Source organism: Bombus impatiens, unplaced genomic scaffold (assembly GCF_000188095.3).
Source record: "Bombus impatiens unplaced genomic scaffold, BIMP_2.2 scf_0621, whole genome shotgun sequence".
Taxonomy (NCBI): Eukaryota; Metazoa; Arthropoda; class Insecta; order Hymenoptera; family Apidae; genus Bombus; species Bombus impatiens.
In genome coordinates this window covers 1-19,659 of record NT_177040.1, presented here as the reverse complement: position 1 = coordinate 19,659, position 19,659 = coordinate 1, and the positions used below count along the sequence as shown (strand labels likewise).

The following is a 19,659-nucleotide window of genomic DNA, read 5'->3' as shown; positions in this document are numbered from 1 at the left end:
CAAATCTGTTGAGAAATGCTAGGTTGGTATGATCGCTTGTTACTGCAAGCTAAGTTGGTAGGACTTCTAACGACGCTCTTTTGTCTTAGAAGTCGACCACGTGTTAATTGACCGAGTGTATTCTGTGTGTTAAGACGTGTTGTACGAGGCGGAGAAATATATGGAGAAAATCGAATCCCACATCAATTAACAAAATCGTATGCAATTAAAACTTTCAGTTTATATGAAAAATAATACACAAGCAACCACAATCAGATAAAAATGTTCGCACTCGCGATTTCTCTTATTGTTCGGAATTTCGTGGAACAATAGAAACAAACGGAAGAGAAGCGCACGAAACGCGTGGATTCGCGTGCACTCGACGAAACATTCAGTAAATACACTCGATTACGCTCGCATTCGTGGGCCGACGAGAGGCCGCACGGTTAGACCAGCAATCGAGCAACTCTCATACCGAATGATCGATGACTCCATTGTGCGGGCTTTCCCATGTCCCTGCTACGATTTCGTGCGAGCGGCATACAAAAAGCCGCCGCCATTCCGAAAATGGCCAGAATTATGGAAAATTCGAGCTGGAAGATCGATCGACCGATGGCATTCGCACCCCGTGATTTCACCCCGTGTCTCGTGCAATCCGATATTTGTGCGTTGAATTTTCGATTTCCGTGCCGAGTTGTGCTCCGATGACAGTTTTCGAGATCGTTTCGGGAAAACGACATCTGCATCACGTTCAAACGTCAAAGGAAGATGTTATAGATTTGGACAATAGAAAAAGTTGTACGATGAATTCGAAAAGTGCGATGATTGAGATAACCGTTACGTTCGCCGATTTACGCACTCAAAATGAGAATTTTATTGAAGAGGCTGAGTACCGAAATGGTGCTAGAACTGAACAGAAAGGATAATGTTCTAAGTGGAGAATTTCGTCTAAAGTGTCCTTTAGATGCGACGATCGATGCGAATTTGCACCGAATGATTCGAGAAAAATAATGGACTTTGACAAGGACGTCTTGTTCTGTTATTGGTACGTTTATTATCGCACTTATTATCGTATTTTTAAAGGTGATATTATTGAAAAGTATATTGAAATTTTAATTTAGTTCAATGAAAATAGTGGCACAAGATTTACGAATGATACCTAACCTTGAAAAAATTTTATTGGAAGTTTTAAGCTTCAATTATCAATAAACTATGAATTATATATCTGCTCTTATTATTATTATTATATTATTATATAATATCATTATATTCTGTCTATTTTGAAACTTCAGAATTAAATAATTGAAATTTATTCTCCTGGATGCTTAGAACCTCCCTTTTGTTAACATCACTAAATAAATCTGTTATCTAACAACTGATAAGAATTCCACCAAAACACAAGGCACAAAATTCCCTCTTAACGTGGCGCTATTCAATCATCAAAAATCAAAATAATTTGTATTTTATTCGCAATTTGAATCTTCCAGATTCAGAAATGTTGTCCAATAATCCACAAACAACGTTGATAGTCGCTTTGACGAAATTCGCGTGTAAAATACGAAAGGAGAAATGGGTTCAGCTGGAAATTTGTTCGTTGGAGAATCCAGGCGGAGTAGGAAGAGGCGCGAGATTTTTGTTCCTCGAGGGAACCATCTTCTCGTCAAAATTCCGCCCATTCAGAGCTAAGCTTCCTTCCTTTTATTTCACGTGGCTTCCTGACTTTTGCCTTCGTGCTGGTTAGAATAGAGACGATCGACCGAATAATAGCCAGTTATCTCGCTTTTATGAAGATAAACTTCTCGCAGAATGGCAACGTTTTTCGTGTCTGAATAGACAGCTGTCTGTCCATCGGCAACCACCCGCTGAATTGTTGTGACTGGATGTTTGACTGACAAGAGGATCGACTCTAAAGGCGTCACGCTCGAAATGAAACGTCTTGTTGGGAACGCGACACCGAGTTTCCAAGATTCTTGCTGAAAATCAGATGCTAAGTGCATCTAATTCGTTTCGACTATTCAGTGTTACTCTTGTACTCGGGTATTTGGTATTGAAAAATTGGCAAAATGGCATTTAGTTAATATCTGGTCGAATAAAAATTTTCAAGGAAGAGAATGAAACAGAAGGGCGCATTTTCAATGGAACTTTAACCTTTCACTTTCTAAGTAGATAAATTTAGGATGGACATCTAAATTACACAAACAGCGAAAATTGATTAATAATTCAATATGTTGGAACGATCCATGTTGTATTATTTACAGTAGCAATGGCTAATTCGCAATTAAAAATTAAATGTTTTTTATGGTTCTTAATTGTATAGAGTAGTGTAGATTAATATAGATTAGTACATAGTAGTATATAGTATTATAGTAGTATAGATAGAGTAGTATAGATAAATTTAGAATAATTAAGAACCATAAACACATTTAATTTTTAATTCTGAATTAGCCATTGCTATTGTAAATGATACAACATGGACCGTATTACAACATATTGAATTATTGGTTAATTTTCGCTGTTCCTATAATTCTCTGCAATGTGGATCTCACCATAGCAATCTTTTGTATGTAACATGAAAAATTCAATATCTCTTTGCTAATTCTAAAAGGAAAAATTCCAAAAGAAGCAACTGAGGCAGAAACGAGGAAAACCTATAAAATAACTCATTTTTGTTTATTGTTCGCTTTGTTATCTCTTATAAATTAATACCAGAAAGCCTATAAAAGTCCTGTAATAAAAAGTCCTAAAAATGATTAAATAGGGAAATGTAATAAAGCAGTGTTGCCAGACGTAGAAAGGAAAGGCGAAATGGACATGTCGGCATTAAGGAAAGCTTCGATCGTAGAATGACTGTGCACTGGGCTCGATCTGCCCTTTCATTTGACCTGACTCACTCGCAGGCTCGAACTACGCGCTAGATTGTATCATCGTAAATATTGAATAAATGTAATTAGCCATCGGTGGGCGGAATGGTGCGTGCAAACGGTGGCGAATGTTCGAGCTGGCACGATTCCGATCGGATTACAATTTCTACGCGGTCCAATGCTTTTGGTTTTGTAAATTGCCCTTTTTCAGATCGAAGATAGCAGCTTAAGCAGTTTTTTCCAGGCAAAAGCTGACTTCGCGCGGGTTACGCTCTCGCGTGTCGACTTTGATGGCTGCTGGATACGTCTGTGCGCTAGTGTGCGTTTTTCTATGTACAATCGATGGGGTTAGGTTGGAAATGTCACTCGATCTATTTAGAATGATCGTGTGCTTTGAAAGTACCACGGGGAATTGAAATTTCTGGTCATCTAATTTCAGATAATTTACTTTTTCTCTGTATTTGTATGTACAGGATGTAAAACATGTGTAAAACGAATCCATGCAACAAAACAAATATCGTGGAGAAAATTATCGTGTTTGACAAATCAAGCAAATTTTCTATCCTCTTTTTTCTTTCTATCGTGTTTATTTTAACATCAGAACTACCGATAGTTAAGACGAAGCTGTTTCTACTAAAACCAGTCAAAATAACTGGTCTTTTAAAAATACCTAATAATAGAATATTTTTATATTTATTGATTTATTACTTTCTTACAGAAGGAATTTCATGTTATGTAGTATATCTTTCGTATTATTAATCCATCCGGGGCCATCATCCCCAAACGAGGGTCGACACATTTATAAAATTGTAGAACCAGTCATTTCGACTGCTGTGGTATTGCTAGTCTTAGCATCTAGCGATCTAGCGATCGATCCGGAATTTTCCTGATAATTGATATCGTCATATCGAATGATACGCAGTAAAAATGGTAAAAACGTGTGGCAGGTTGTACAAAACGAGGAAACTGGTTAATTGGGAGTCGATAAACAGATTGCAGCACCCTCTTACACTTTGACAAGAACTAATTATATCGACTGGTATTGATATAGGTAGCCTTGGTACAAAATTATTTTCAGTTTGAATATATATAAAAAAAAATATAAAATTCATTATATTATTCTTTTAGTTACGCGAAAGTCATTACATTATTGCGGAAAAAATATAACAGGAAGTAGGAATTTTAAAATGAAATTATAAAACCAGTCAATTTGACTGGTGTGATAGTTCTGGTGTTAAAGCTATCATCAAGGTTATGATTTATTTTTTAAATGTTTCAAAGTACATAAAAAATGGTATATGTCTGAACTTTTATAGGAAACACAAACAGCGCTTAATATGTTGAGAGTTCTAAATTCAGAGCCGCGGGGGGCTCGTGTTTCCTTGTGGAACGAAGGGTGCGCGCTCGATTTGCCCTATGACGCACGAGTATCATAGCCCGGGCAAGGAGAGCGTGTATCCGCAGTAATAAAGTTAGCGCGGTAATTATGACAGGCTCGTTACCAGCACGTCGCAACGGGATATGAAGTGTTAATGAATGGACGCGTCGAACCAAGGGGTGGCTGGTACCGTCGTGTAATTTTCATTCGCCCGTAAACAAGCCTCGAACACAGCAACTCGCTCTTCCTGTTCAATTTTCAGTACCGTTGTTTGTACTTACATTTTAATCTATTTTTCGTGTCAATGTCTTTTTTCTTTCTATCATGTTTATTTTAAAGATGTGTTGACGATGATCATAATTTATTTTTTAAATATTCCAAAGTATACAAAAAATGGTAAATCTTTTAACTTTTACAGAAATTATTAGAAACTATTTTATACAACATATTTTATAGAAATTCATTTTCTTTCTTCAAATGTGCTTAATTGAATTTATTACCGTGTTTTTGTGGAAATTTTTCAACATGATTTCAAGAAATGGAATATAAGCAGAGATTTGTCTCATCTACCAAGTATCGTAACTAATACTTTTGAATATTTAACATGTTTTTCTATATTTTGTGTATTATGTACGTACTTAAATTTTCTGTAAGTGCAGAAACGCGCACGGTTCAATAATTATAATATTAGGTTGCGCGAAAAGTGTGTTTCCTTTACAGACACGTCTTTTACAACGATGCATCTGAAACCTAATCTGAAACCTAAATCTCTGATAGAGCAAAATGGATCATACGTAATTCGATAAAATAATATAAAATTAAATTAAAGTTAAAGAACGAAAGAAGCTTTTCGAACGACTTAATACAACAGTCTAATAATTAAATATACAATATATAATATACCTAATTATAATTACACAAATATGCTTAATATACCCAGAACAGTTTGCCAAATTATGAAACAATATACAGGGAACGTAAAAATGAAAAAGTTTCGAAATAAAAGCAACAAGCTTATCGATCTATTGATCTATCGGTCTAAGATACCAGTGTCCTATTAGAGATCGCGGATTCTCATAAGGTGTAAACGCATTATCGGTCATCGTCGAGATAAGAGGAAATGCGCAGTGGCCCTGATAAAGTCCGATTTTAATTTAATCTAGCCAGGTTAAGCTTTCTTAATTCCATCGATAGATAGCGGATGCTGAGATCCCGGACTGCTCGTAGATAAGAGATAACGCTATCTCTATCCTCTTGTAATCGTCGCTGATCTGCTGATTTCGTGTTGCTCGCGGTTGCCGCATAGATTGCAAGATTAGACTTCCTCGAGTTGTTTACTTTTCTATTTCAGCCTTGTCACTGTCTCATTCTATTAAGTTTATTAATCATATGAAATTCTTATGTACAAACGCCAAGACCAACGACGAGACAATTTTGGTAACCTTTCAGTGACCTTGGTTTACAGATCCATCACCAGACTGCCGATTGTTCTGCATTTAAGGCAAATTTGAAGGTGCAAGAATGTACAGGATGTACGTAGTATACAAACGTATGTAGAATATCCACAGTACAAAACTCGTTACGTAGGTACAATATCTAGCGGATGAAACAATTTCCTTGTAGGTGTCATGAATTCACAAAAATAGGAGTTTTTGCAAGAATATTCGCAATATACTTATCACATGTGGTGATTAGTTTTTTTTTCCAAATAATCTTCTTTCCTTCTTCAAATAATCCTCAACTTTTTTTGCTAGAAATTTCACAATGTAAATTGGGTTTTCCTCCGACTAAATCCTCTCTGTTCTTCAAATAATCTGAAAACAAATAGTTCCTAAAACTAAATCCACGCTATACTGTACATATACTGTATGTAACACAAACATCCTAATTCCTTTCAGATTCTCTTACTTTCCAACTCTCTTTTCCTCAAATTCTCTTCCTTTCAACCGCTAGATACGCACCGGGCCCGATTCAAGGATGTTCCCGTGGCTGTCAGAACGAGAGCTGCTCACGAGATCGAGGTCGTCGTTCCCTGGCGTCCTACAGGATCGCGTCCGTCTTGAGGGTCGGTGAGGGGCACGGGGGTGGGCAAAGTTTGATTTCCGCGTCATTACACAGGCGTGAAACTGGTCCCCGAGTTAATTGAATGCAGCGTGTGTTGACAGGTAGGCATATTGGCAGGCAGACACGAGAGAGAACGAGAGGAAGAAGAAAAGGACGGAGAAAGAAGACGAGACGGAGTTGGCTGACCAAGGTTTGTGTCAGATGCGGTTGCGATATCGGTCCCACGTCCACGGCTCTTCCAAGTCGTGTACCTGTCATTTTCGGTGACCGTGTCATTCAGTCCGTTCTTCCTTTTCACGGATCCCTTTCTTCTAACTAGCCAGCGCAGTCGGCAACGGGATCGCCGATACCGGGACGCGTTCCACCGATATACCCAGCCTAGACCCGCATCCGAGATAACACGAAGATACCTGAACTCGGTCCAACTGTATATGCCAATGATACACGCTGCTATAAGAATCGAATCACAGCCGTCTTCTCATTGTTTGTTTTTGATTCTTTCTTTGGAGCGCAGGCTGACGTGATATGCGTTGATGCTTACAAAGATCTACAATGAAAATTTGAATGACAACTTGGAATTGGTTTGATGGCGCTTACCTGACATTGGTGCGAGCTTGTTGTATGCCAAATCTGATGTTTTCCAGAAGCATGTTGTTAACCTTTGTTTGTCTGCATCGAATATGATATGAATCATATTGTTGTATTCATGTTAGGCTTCAAACAATGGCAATCCATTTTCCATGGCAATCGCACAGTATAATAGAATTATCTTGCGATCATTCTTTTCAAAGAACGATAGGTATATCTGGCTTGATTCAGGATGAATTGATCCAAGTTGCTGGAAGTTGAATATTTCACAGATTCTGAATTTGGAAATAGGAGTTTGAAAGAAGTGTGGAACTAGAATAAGCGCATTTAAGTTCATTGGAAAAATTGGAAAAATACTATATATGAAAATTAGAATTTTGAAAGTTGGTATAATCAGGGCCGGCGTGATCTTTTGAGGGGCCTGAATACACATTCAAATTCTACGCTTGAATTTTACAACGAGGAATTATTTACTTACAAGTGATGCTACAGATTATATACTTTTTATAAGCAGCATTTTTAAACAAATCCAAGTAATATTTTTTCGCATGCATAATTCGCTTTCAAGGGGGAAAAAATTCAATGAAAGTAGAAAATCTGTGATCATTGTATGACTTTTGCAAAAAACTATTGATGTAGCTTAATTTCTCTAAAAAGTACACTTCTCCGAAAGCGCCTGGATTTTTTTTTATCTAAAGTAGTTTCCAGGATATGACGACACTGAATTTTCATGATTTTCATCGCTACTGCAAAAATGTCTTGCATCTGTTAAAGGTATCGTCATTCTGTAAAAAGTTAATCAAAATCAGTGTTTTTTAATTGGGTAATTTTCGTAGACCGCGGGGCCTCTCAAAACGCAGGGCCGGGTTCCGGCGAACGCGCTGTACCTGCTTTGCTCCGGCCCTGAGTATAATATCGTCTTCTTGGGAGACATTAATCTATTCATATATTTCTAAATATTTTTTAACCGACATATACTTGTTATCTTTAATCGTACGGATATTGGAGAGGGTTGTGTTTAAATCTGACATTTCCGAAGGAATATTTTAAATTTGGAATTTCATGACGTGTTATATCGTAAGTACGATGAATTTTAAGAGCATACTATATCTGAAACAACGTATAGAAAAATATTATAGAATCAATCGTATGAAATTTGTATGGAATATGGGGTGCCAGGTACCTTATAACTCTTCTTTATCATCTTTGTCCCAGCATTCCTTTATCAATGAGCTTGGAATCTCTATAATCGGTGTCCATTATCGCCACTTCATTGTTCCTCGAGCACAAAGAATAGATATAGACAGAATTCTGATAAATTTCGATCAGCGAGTATTGTTCGAACATTATTCTATCGTATGTTGTTTTCGACATCGAGTGGAATTGGATAATCGATCGAGCAACGATACGATTCCACGATATCGAGAGTTTATTTTCGCAATGTGCGGCGATCACGCGTGTATTTGACGCATAGAACGAGAATCATATTGGAAATAGACGTTTCGAAAATCGAAAGACAGCTCGAACTGACCTCGGTTTCTCTTTCAGATGTTTATCTGAGATGTTAATTAATCCCACTCGAGGATGCATGAGAAAGTGAGCATGCCATCAGTAGAAGATAATGATCCGGTTTCGAAGCTCTAACCTGGTGATTCTCCATCGTCATCGTTACGATCGCGACACACTCGCTTTCTAGCGTGCCTGGCGTTCCTCGAATCTTATCAGCGTCCAAGTTGGTCGAATTACTTTGTCCTAATATCGATCGTGAATCGCTTGAAATTCGTTTAATAGAAAATCTAGATAATTACTGTCGAACAACACGATGCTCATTGCTTCTGTCATTTTTTATTCAACATTATCAACAGGATGTTTATGCGTCCGTGGGAAATATTGGATTGGCAAATAATTAATTATTGCGAATTTTGTTACTACCACCTAATGACAAAATCAATATCACTTTTTTCACAACAATTATTGAAACAATTTCATTTCTCACAACAATTATGAAAGGAGAATTCACTGTTAAGATAGTGTTATTGGGTTGGCAACTAAGTGATTGCGAATTTTGTCATTAGGTGGCATTGATAATCACTTAGTTGCCAACCCAATATAAAACCGCAAAAATGCAAAAAATGTAAACAATATGAATGGTATATTAAATATCTAATATATGTATAGTATTCATTATGGTATTTAGTGGATGCAGAAAATCTCTGCTTATTCACAGTCTAATTATTCGGATTTCATAACTTTTTCAAATTCACCCATAATTGATAAGGTAAAATCTATGCAGACCTAGGAATTTTTATTTTCACAATTAATTTGGAAAATATTATTCATAAGATATTTTATTGTCAATCAATATAATTATAATTTGACGACTACCAGTGTATGTGAAACTCACAATTCGTTCCTTCGTTACCTTTTTCGAAACCTTTCGTTAATTGCTATACATATCTGTCTATATGATAAAATCATTACTATATCAATTACGAGTTAAAAATGTTATATTATCTACGCAGAAAAGTTTGAGGAAGACAGAAGGCAAGTTTTGTAGCTAAAAAAGCTACGGCTTTGAGATACGGATTCTTAATGCTGTAGTCCTGTCGAAAATTCTTCAGTCTGTGGGCATGTTAGGCCAGGTACACGGGAACTCTCTGGAGAGATGCGGCCGGACGTACCTACATGATCCTACACTTTGTGCGACCTCTTGTCACGTCCCTAAGGATTCGTATTCCTAGTCACGCGTTTAATCTCTCGAAACATGCAACCGTCTTGCAGTGGTTTGATGCTTTGGGACCAAAGTTTGCTAGGAATATTTGTACGTGTTGTGAGAGTAAAAATGGGCAAAGGAAAAAAAATTCACGGTATAGATGTTGGTCATGGTAAATTCAAGTTATGTAGTTTTCGTATGAACTCCATGAGGATGCATGATTGTACGAGGATGTTGGAAAAATGTAAGATACACGCAAAACATCAAATTAAAAGTATAAAAAAATACAGATAAAATTAGAAAAAATTAAAGATGACTGAAGATAAATAACACGACTTGAACGTGAAATTAAAAATTCATAATGCATTTTAATATTTTTTTACAGCGTGGTATCGTTCGATTATAACCTTATTTAGTCATAACTGACAGTTTAATTTTTTCATTAATTTTAACACCACTAAATTGGTGTATTTTGTTATATACTGTACTTTATGAAAGCAGAAAAAGTGGCGCAATTAATTGGCAACAATTTCAGGTAAATAATAACTAATAATAACACCAAGGAAAAAGAAAACGCGTTGCTAAAGTGAAAAAGGGAGATCTCGTTCGGTCAGGATGTTCTTCACAGAGTGGAGGTTTCCCTGCTCGGTTGGCTAAGTATTAAAAGTACGATACGAAAGAAGAACAAGCGAAGAACACGATGCTGATAGTATTACAACGTCTGAAAATTAATTTTAGTCCTTAAATTGTAAATATCGACAAATTGATATGTATGAGACTTACTAAACACCTAATTTAATGGGACGAGTAACGTAAAAGAGGAATATTTTACTAAAATCGTACACCAGGAGCCTGGATTTCGTGTTTTAACTTTATACACATATAATTCTGTTCTATTATACCCAAAAGTTTATATATCAATTTGATAATACTTCGTAACCCACTCTGTATATCAGCAAAAAAAAAAGAAAAATTGGTATTGTTCATCTGATTCTTTTCTTAAAATTAGTCTCGATAAATAAAATGTAACTGAAACTTCAGCAAACACCATAAAACTTTCGTATTTGCAATCAAACAAACTTCTAATGACTTTCTTTTAAATACTTCAAAGTCTAACACCATCGCACATGCTCTCGCCAAATCAACTAGTAGACAAGTCCACGTAAAACTGTCCAAATTAGAAACGTGTTTCTGCATCGATGCCTTCGGTGGAATTCTACAGAATTTAACGCATCGCACAGAAGCCAAGAAAAGCCTCGGCAGGATTCTCAGAAATCTTTATCCTATTCTCGTATACCGTACCAAGGCCCTACAGTTGTTGCTCTCGTTTTCTAACCTCGAAGGCAAAGTGAGCACCGAAGATGGTCCCAGGAAGTCCTCGACTGAAGGTATCGGTGTCGTGGCAGTTCTATGGAATACTTTGTGGCGGTGAACACGTCGTCGAGCGGAGGTGAACAGGTTGTCAATGGGAATTTCTGAACGTTGGACGTCTGTAGGCCTCGGGACCAGGGGTGTATCCTTGGGGACAGATGCGTCACCGCGAACAACGCGAGCGGATGCCCGTGTCGCCGTCGCGTCTGCCGCCGTCGCTGTCTCCTCCTCTTTCATTTTCTTTTTCTCGCCCCCTCTCTGTTCCTCTCGAGTACTTTCGTCTCGTTTCCTTTGCCCAATTAGTATCTATCCGTTTCCTCGCGTATCTACGTATCGCGGTTCCGAGACCCGTCGCTTCGCTCCTTCTTCTTCTCGTCGAGAAATCGTCACGCTCCTTCTCTTCTTATTATTTTTATGCATCACTAGCTCACGATAGCCAGTCCCGATGCTCGTGTCGTTCGTTGGAAACTATAAACGATCGTTGATACGCTGGACCTACTCGTTGGCCATTGACGTTCTTTCAGTAATTTGTTTGAGAAAAGTGATCTGCTATGCTTGTCTCGTCAGGTGTTTTTCTAGCAACGTAATGATATTTCCGAGAAGACTAATGATCCATAAAACGTTTATTCATGATAATGTACAGTTCGTTTATCTGCAGTCTATTTATACCTAGGGAATTTTAGTTAGTATCTGATTACATGGATTTCTACTGACTGAATCTACTTATGTGAACGTGCCTAGCATGTATAGTTGGCAACTAAGTGATTGCGTATTTTAAATAAGAAGGAAAATTACAAATTTCTGCTTAAAAATATAACTTTATTCGATTAGGTATTGTCCGTTTTTGTCGATCATCTTTTGCCATCTTTCAGGCAGTGTCGTAATTCCATGTCCATAAAACTTTTGATTTTTGCCAGCAAACAACTGAATTATGTGGATGTGACAACACATAACAATTTAGTTCTAATAATTTTTGGAGAGTGACCAAAGACGCGTGAGACGTTGCATTATCATGATGGAAAACAATACCCTTACGATTTGCCAATTCCGGCCGCTTTTCTCGAACTGCGTCGCTCAGTTTGACGAGTCGTTGAACGTACACGTTTCAATTAATCGTTTGGTTTCTTGATAAAAGTTCAAAGTGCAGAATTCCTTTATAACCCCACCAAACTAACAGCATAACCTTTTTTTCGTGAATCTCAACTTTTGGTGTCGTCTGGGCTGGTTCATCTTGCATCAGCCACGATCTTTTCCGATTAACGTTGTCATAAACAATCCACTTTTGGTCGCCAGTAATCAGACGTTTCAGAAACGGATCAATTTCGTTGCGTTTCAGAAGCGAGTCGCCGATGCTAATGCGTTGCGTCAAATGAATATTCTTAAGCTGATGAGGGAACCGTAAATCGAGTTTCTTGACATAGCCAAGCTGTTTTAATTTTTTTTTCAATGCATGCACGCGATACATTGAGCTTCACTGCAATCTCACATGGCGCTATGACGATCTGAATCTGAATATCTGATAATTTGGCAAACCAATTTTCACACTGCCTTTCTTTCAACTTCATTCCCATATACGGCACGTACCTTTTTGGAAATAATACAATAAAATATGTCTGAAATGCTCGTCTTGTTCTTGCATATTTAAATTGGGATAAAAACGAAACCAAACAACTGATCGATACAATTTTCTTGCTAAATGAAAGGTGGCAGTCCAAACATCAAGAAAACAATATAGGTTAGGTGCTTTGAACACGTTTACAAAACAAAAGACTGTGCTAAGACCATCTATTGACAGAATTGACAATCGCTTAGCTGCCAACCATAGCCAATGCTATATTTTACATGTGAACTCCAGGTATACAAATATACTGTTTCGATCAGTTCAGATAAATGCAGTTCTACTGTCATTGCAATGTGACCAATCGTTGGAATGAAGAAAATCACTTAGCGGTAATGTAGTTTGTATAATATTTGTTCATTTATATTTCTCCTAACCTATTCATACATTTCAATTCACATATATATATTCTCAATGTGTTTCTCAGGAAAATTTGTGTACAAAATGCAAGCGTAACAAGCGTTGTACAGTTTGTGAAACGAGATCAATGTCTGTCACACAGGATATTGGCGGTTCTCTTACTTGGACTACAACTTTCACCAAAAATGTAACTGAAGAAACACAGTGTAACGCAAAGGATTTCATGAAAATAGTATCTGAACGAATGTTTTTCGTTAGCTGACCCAGATATTGATCATCAGCAGGATTGCGGTTCGTACGAAACGCAATAACATTTCCAGCTCGTCTTCCTGTTTGTCAGTGCATTTCCTCTCATCGTGAAACGTCGGCGTATCGCTAGACTCGCATATTTCGTTGCGGCGGAGTGCGGGATAGGAGGAAGAGCCGTGGCCGATCCATCAAAACTGTGTGTCAGTAGCCATTAGCACGCTCCCAGCGGCACAGCATCGAGTGCTACCGCCTCTACATCCCCGGGTCCGCTGAATGCTGCCGAGCTTACTGTACTTTGCACCTACTTGCTCGCGGAAAAATTTGTTTCTCAGCGGGAGACCCTCGGGCCAATTTCTCTCCTCTTCAGCTCCATCGTACTGTCATCTTTCTTCTAACTTCTCCGGGATTAAGTTACCAAGCTGATGGTGTACCAAAGCCATCCTCCATAATGGAGAAATTGTGGAGGAAACCGGGGTGCTTTCCAAGATATAAGACGACTTCTCAGAGGCTGGAGATTTTCTTGTGTAGCGTCTGTTGCGATAGAAATATTACCTTCGTTTCAATTGTTTTCTCTGGAATTTCAACTATTTTCCACCAGGTTTCTCACGGACCAGCGACTGCAGATATTATTTAACCCTTTACACTCCTTTATCGAGTCCCTGTCGACATTCTTTCAGTCTCATCTTTTTTTATGAAACCAGCATTGCATCCTGGAAATTGTTTTAAGATATATACGCCTAAAAATTAGAAAAATTGAAATAAAATTCCCAGTGGAAAATTTCGTTTTCGTATAGACAGTTCTCTATGGACAAAGTTTCTTAAGCAATCGTTTAAACTACATTTATTTCTTTATAAAACTGGGAAGAACGTCCGAGCGAATTAATTTTCCAAAGATAACTAAGGTTAATTTGTCAAAAGCTAAATAACAATCAGCCACGCGAATGTCATGTATTTTAATACTCAGACCAATGTTTACTACTTTTAATAATAACAAAAGCAAGAATAATCGGATAATCAGCAACAATGTTCACATTATAGGTTAGACCTAGTTAACCTATTTAGCGTAGCGAGATAATTTGTCAAAAGTTAAATAACAATCGCCACGCGAATGTCATGTATTTTAATACTCAGACCAATGTTTATTACTTTTAATAATAATAAAAGCAAGAATAATCGGATAATCAGCAACAATGTTCACATTATAGGTTAGATCTAGTTGACCTATTTAGCGTAGCGAGAAATAACGATGAAATAGCGCGGCATTGGCGACCGAAGAGTTCCGTGGCCATGTGTTTCGTACTTATAGCAACAGAAGCAATAGCAGCAACAGCCATTCCGACGGCGGCCGCGTCAGCAGCAGCAACGGCAGCTTTAGCGGACGGTCGACGATCATCCATCACGAAGGTGTCAGCCTCCCCCCTCGGTCAGAAACAACTAGCTATGACATTCCTCGCGCTGCCACTGCTTCCTTTTGCCTTTACCACTCTGTACGTCTATCAGTTCGTTCCCTCTTTTCCTTTCTTTTTCTTTTTTTTTTGCTTTTCTCCGATATTCTACCACGAAGCTTTTCCTTCTTCTGGAAAGCGAGATGGAGAAAGGAGAATGTTGAAATTCTTGTTCGGAGTGGAAGATCAAAAGATTTAATTGAAATTTTCTGACAAGACAGCCAGAGAGCAATGTTTGTGGAAAATTACACACAAGGAGAATTCTTAATTTTTATTTAAAAATTTGTATTTTATTTTCATTAAGAAAATTCTTAATTTTTATTTAAAAATTTGTATTTTATTTTTGTTAGGAAAATTCTTAATTTTTATTTAAAAATTTGTATTTTATTTTCATTAAGAAAATTCTTAATTTTTATTTCTATTTTATTTTAAATTAATAAGCGAAACTAGATTCCTTCCACTTTTATGAAGAAATAAACATAGTTTAAACGATTCGTTAAAAAACTTTCTCCATAACAAATTTTTAGTCGCATAAATTTCGTACGATTTCCATAGAATGGAAACTATCTTATCAAAATTAATCATAACACGTACTGTCGGAGTAATCGAATTGTCCAGCTAACCGAATGACTTTGTTGGACAAAATCTTTGGGATAAAAATGAAAAAAAGATTTTCTCTTGCTATTCCTATTTTTCAGTCTCTCAAAGTCAAGAGACTCAATTTCCTCGTCAATTGACGTTTCGATAACCGAGTTTCTGCTGTAATTAATGTTTCAAATTCGCAAATTCGCTATCGTATAAACGTTTAAATATTGAAATTTTCTTCGTAGCATGCTGTTTCTATCAAATACTTATTTTACAACACCGTTTTATTTAGATTCTTATCTGCTGCTTTTTTTATCTTGTTAACAAGCGAAGACCAAAATGGCTACCACGTGAGGAAAAAAGATGGAAGATCGCGAGCTACCGGCACGCCAGTAGCGTTTCTTTGCTCGAGGGTTGGTACGGTAATGTTTTAATTAAGACAAACGCGGTCGTTAGTAAATATGGTAACGACTGCTGTCCGACAATGAGAATCAATCATGCCACTTACGCGTGTCGGTTGATCGCCAGGCGATAAAACGCGTGGCTACGACCAGCACGTTGCGCCTGCAACGAAAACTCTTGCTCGTTATTCCTTCACTGGCGTTGGAATTTTCTCGGCCATTACGTTTACCATACGTTTCACGAACACATTTTTATTAAACGCATAACCTATAAATTTATCTCATTGATCTAACATATAATTATTCACTTCTTCTCTACTTCTCCATCGCGATTAAACTTGGGCAAGTTTGCTATAAAAGATGAATAAAAGTAAACATCGGTGAAATTATTTTCCCTAATTTTGTATTCATTTCGCACAGCTTCATTTTCTTTCAAAATCTTTGCTACGTTTAACTATTGGGTTGGCAATACTACCTAATGACAAAATCCGCAATCACTTAGTTGCCAACCTAAAAACTGCAAGTACCAAACCAACGACAAATGAATAAATTCCTAATTTTTCATATAAGTTTATCACATAATTTACAGTCCATTGAAATTTTCTGCATTCTAATGGACGTAGTATTCGCGAGGATTTGAATGATTCCTTTGTAAAACTGATATACGTGTAACATCTTATCTTTTTCATTGCATTACACCTACCACTTTTCATTTCATTCATATGATTTCTACAGGTTAGTTTCAACAGTGGTAATTATAGCGTTGAGAGATAAAGACGACAAAAATTATAGTTTGTTCAGGGTGAAGGAAGTTGAGAGAATTTTTAAGGGTTACGAGTGGATAGGGGTGAAAGAAGACGAAGGATTTAGGTGTAAGTCGGGAAAGGGGCTGTTGACAAGGAACGGCAGTTGTGAAGTTTTTCGGGGAACGGCTAGGGTAACGTACAATTCTATTTGTTGGATGATTGTACCGCTGCGAAATCAAGTCTGACGAAGATCGATCGGACAGCATTTCGGGCGTCAACACACGGGATCGTCGGTTCCCCTGTTCAATCCCACTAAGGTCGGATCCGACGTCACTCTCTCGCAGATGCTGCCAATCCTGGCTAAAGTTTCTATTAAGAAATTCCATTTAATGAAAACGCGTCCAGGGTTCAGGCGTTAACGCGAGGAGAATGGCACAATGGCACAATGGCGCCTTGATTTCGAGCTTGAAACGAAATGAAGAAGAAGAAAAAAAAAGAAGAATTTGAGGTCAGTCCGTGTAACTTGTACTTTAATTGACTACAAGTGAAATTTAGATACTTGTTTTATTTCCTCGTTTGAGATCCGCTTCGTTGAGTGGCGAATGTTTTTAATTGGTGACAACTTTTTACAATTATCGAGATTATGGATACTCCTTATATAATCTGACATATAACTATGTAAGTATTAATTAGGGACATTTGTTGATGACAAAATGATCGGTATAGTAACGGAATTTAGCAATAAAGAAAGTTTATCAATTTTTGAAACAATCAAGTATTACAAGCTTCCAATAGTGAAACAAGCCCATCTGGTGTAACAATTATCGTTTTAAACTTCATAATTTCTATTAGTTAATGTTTGAAGGTAAAAGTTGTTTTATTCTGTGACGGAAACTATGTTATTTCTATGTTTTACCACGGAAAGGTATATGCTTACTAACTGTTGATAAAGAAGCAATCTTCTTACCAACACAGGATATCTGTATTTCTGTGGATAAAGTAGAACTTTCTCACTAGAAGTTGGTAAAATAGAATATTTGACGAATTGATTTACTGTTGGTGAAGTAGGAAAAATGACTGAGAAATCAAAGTTCCTAACTCATTGTACGCGAAGTTTAGTGAGAACTGAATAACGTAGATGGTGTTTGACAAGATTACCTTCACGTTGTGTCGCAGAACGAAACAGCTGTTGTGTCGAGTTTGGGGGTGGTATCTACTGTCAGATGCTCCGCCTATAAATCAACCGAGCTCATGGGAGAGACAGGCCGACGCCATGTTAACATACATAAACAAACCTCGCGCGCCCTAACTGATAAACGGCGAAAGCTACGTGCAACAAGCGATCGTACGCGAACTAAGTATCGTGTACTTTTTTTACGATATTCAATGACGCCATAGTATACGTAAAATAAAAAAAAAACGTATTAATTTAAAAAGTACTCGAAAGTGATTCAGATATAAAAATAAATTTCCTGAATAAAATTTTCGGTCTATCGAGTATTTGGTAAAAAAGGAAGAGGACAAGAATATGAAATATAAAGTGTGTATTGGTTCGATGTTGGACGAAGAAAAATTGTACGGGCTGGCAGGAATAATTAATAAATGTCAATCAGTTCCGTGGAATCGAAGGTGTCGGTGGAAAGGTACCAGCTAAAATGATTTTATGCCTGTCTTATGAACAATCTAATGTTACCCGACCGATGGACAAAGATCATAGGACGGCTAATGGTGGAAGACTCGTTCGTCTCGAAGACCCGAGACTAATCAGCGCGAGCATTAATCATCCCCGTGGATCCTCGACCCAATTTTCGTAAGGTCAAGTCGCAATGGAGACGTTGATTGGATTCCACGTCAGACCAGAAGTAAACATCTTTTCCGTTCTTTCGCGTTCTATCGTATCTTCTTTTCTTTTATCGAAACCATCGTTTAGCCAATAATAGAAACAATCTTCTTTATCGTCCCCCGATAACTCACTAATTTCAACTTAATCTAAATGAACCATCGTTACTTCTCAATTTGTCCCACGATTTAAATGCCGTCTAATTCAATTTTCATTTCAAATTAATCAAGATTTATCTTGGGAATAATTGAAATTTCGCTAATTTCAACTTCCCTTGAATGATCTTCGTTTTTAATCAAAATTTCTAGGGCTCGGTTTTTAATAAAAAAAATCGTAGCGATCTCATTATCCACGGAGAAATCGTTTCTTTCTGCAGAATCACAGCGTAGTGTTTCGCAGTGCCGATAGAACGGGTCCGTGCAGTTTCTTGCGACAGCGAAATCAACGGACCGTCAGCATTCTTAATGCGGTCCGTGGAAAAAATATTGCCGGGTAATTGTAAACCGCAGCCTCCCGGTGGCGTCGACCGTTTATCATCATCTCTATAGGTTGCTGAGTGAGATTCGGGGGTTCACCGTGCTAAGAGTTAAAACCTCAGCATGACTGGTGGCCTCGGTAGCCGATAGACGTGTCATTTACGCGTCTACGAATCAATAGCCGCTTCACTTTACACCCACCTTACATCATTAGTCATTTTATAGGGCCGTTATACAGTGTGCCCTGTTTACATGCGCAGGGGAATCCCCTCGTACGCCCTCCTCTTCCTTTCCTTTATTAGAAACTCACCTACCAACCGCTTTTGTTATCTACCTCATGCTTTTCCCTTCTTTCTCTTGATTTTCTGCAATTTTTTAATTCCGATACCTATGCGTTTCTTAACTGGTTATTTACATATGTTGTAACCAGATATCGTTATGTAAGAAGGAAAGTAATTTCTTTTGCAAAATTTATGGCGACGCACAAAGATAGTTTTCTTTTATATTCTACTCTAAGCTAACTCCAACCTAACCTCAATTTGCATCGCATTTTGTGCTTTCCAATAATTTTAGGCTGTAGGAACGAAACTTTTCTGGAGGTTTGATATTTAAAGGTATAATATTTCAATTAAAAATTGTGAAATACTCAAGTTTCCAAATTTTCAGACAGCCAAGTATACGAATCTTCAATTATTCAAATCTAAAAATATTTGTTCACTTAATCTTCAAATGTTCAAATTTCCAACGATTTAATTTAAATGCCCACCTTCTCAAATATTTAAGTTAAAAATTGTCAAATACTCGAGTTTCCAAATTTTCAGACATCCAAAGATACGAATCTTCAATTATTCAAATCTAAAAATATTTGTTCACTTAATCTTTAAATATTCAAATTTAAATGCCCACCTTTTCAAATATTTAAATTAAAAATTGTCAACTACTCAAGTTTCCAAATTTTCAGACATCCAAATATACGAACCTTCAA

At 37.2% G+C, this 19,659-nt stretch overlaps 1 long non-coding RNA gene across 2 annotated transcripts; it reads right to left on the bottom strand.

Moving 5' to 3' along the window:
* Nucleotides 1–5,126: 5,126 nt before the first annotated feature.
* LOC105681160 lies at nt 5,127–8,941 on the bottom strand. Of its 2 annotated transcripts, XR_004462257.1 has the most exons (5): nt 8,402–8,941; nt 6,127–7,182; nt 5,894–6,032; nt 5,661–5,814; nt 5,127–5,587 (listed from the first exon to the last, which is right to left on the bottom strand). It is a non-coding gene; the product is annotated as an uncharacterized LOC105681160 (long non-coding RNA). The 2 variants fall into 2 exon arrangements; XR_004462256.1 differs by having other exon boundaries at nt 5,661–6,032.
* Between the last annotated feature and the right edge of the window lie 10,718 nt (nt 8,942–19,659).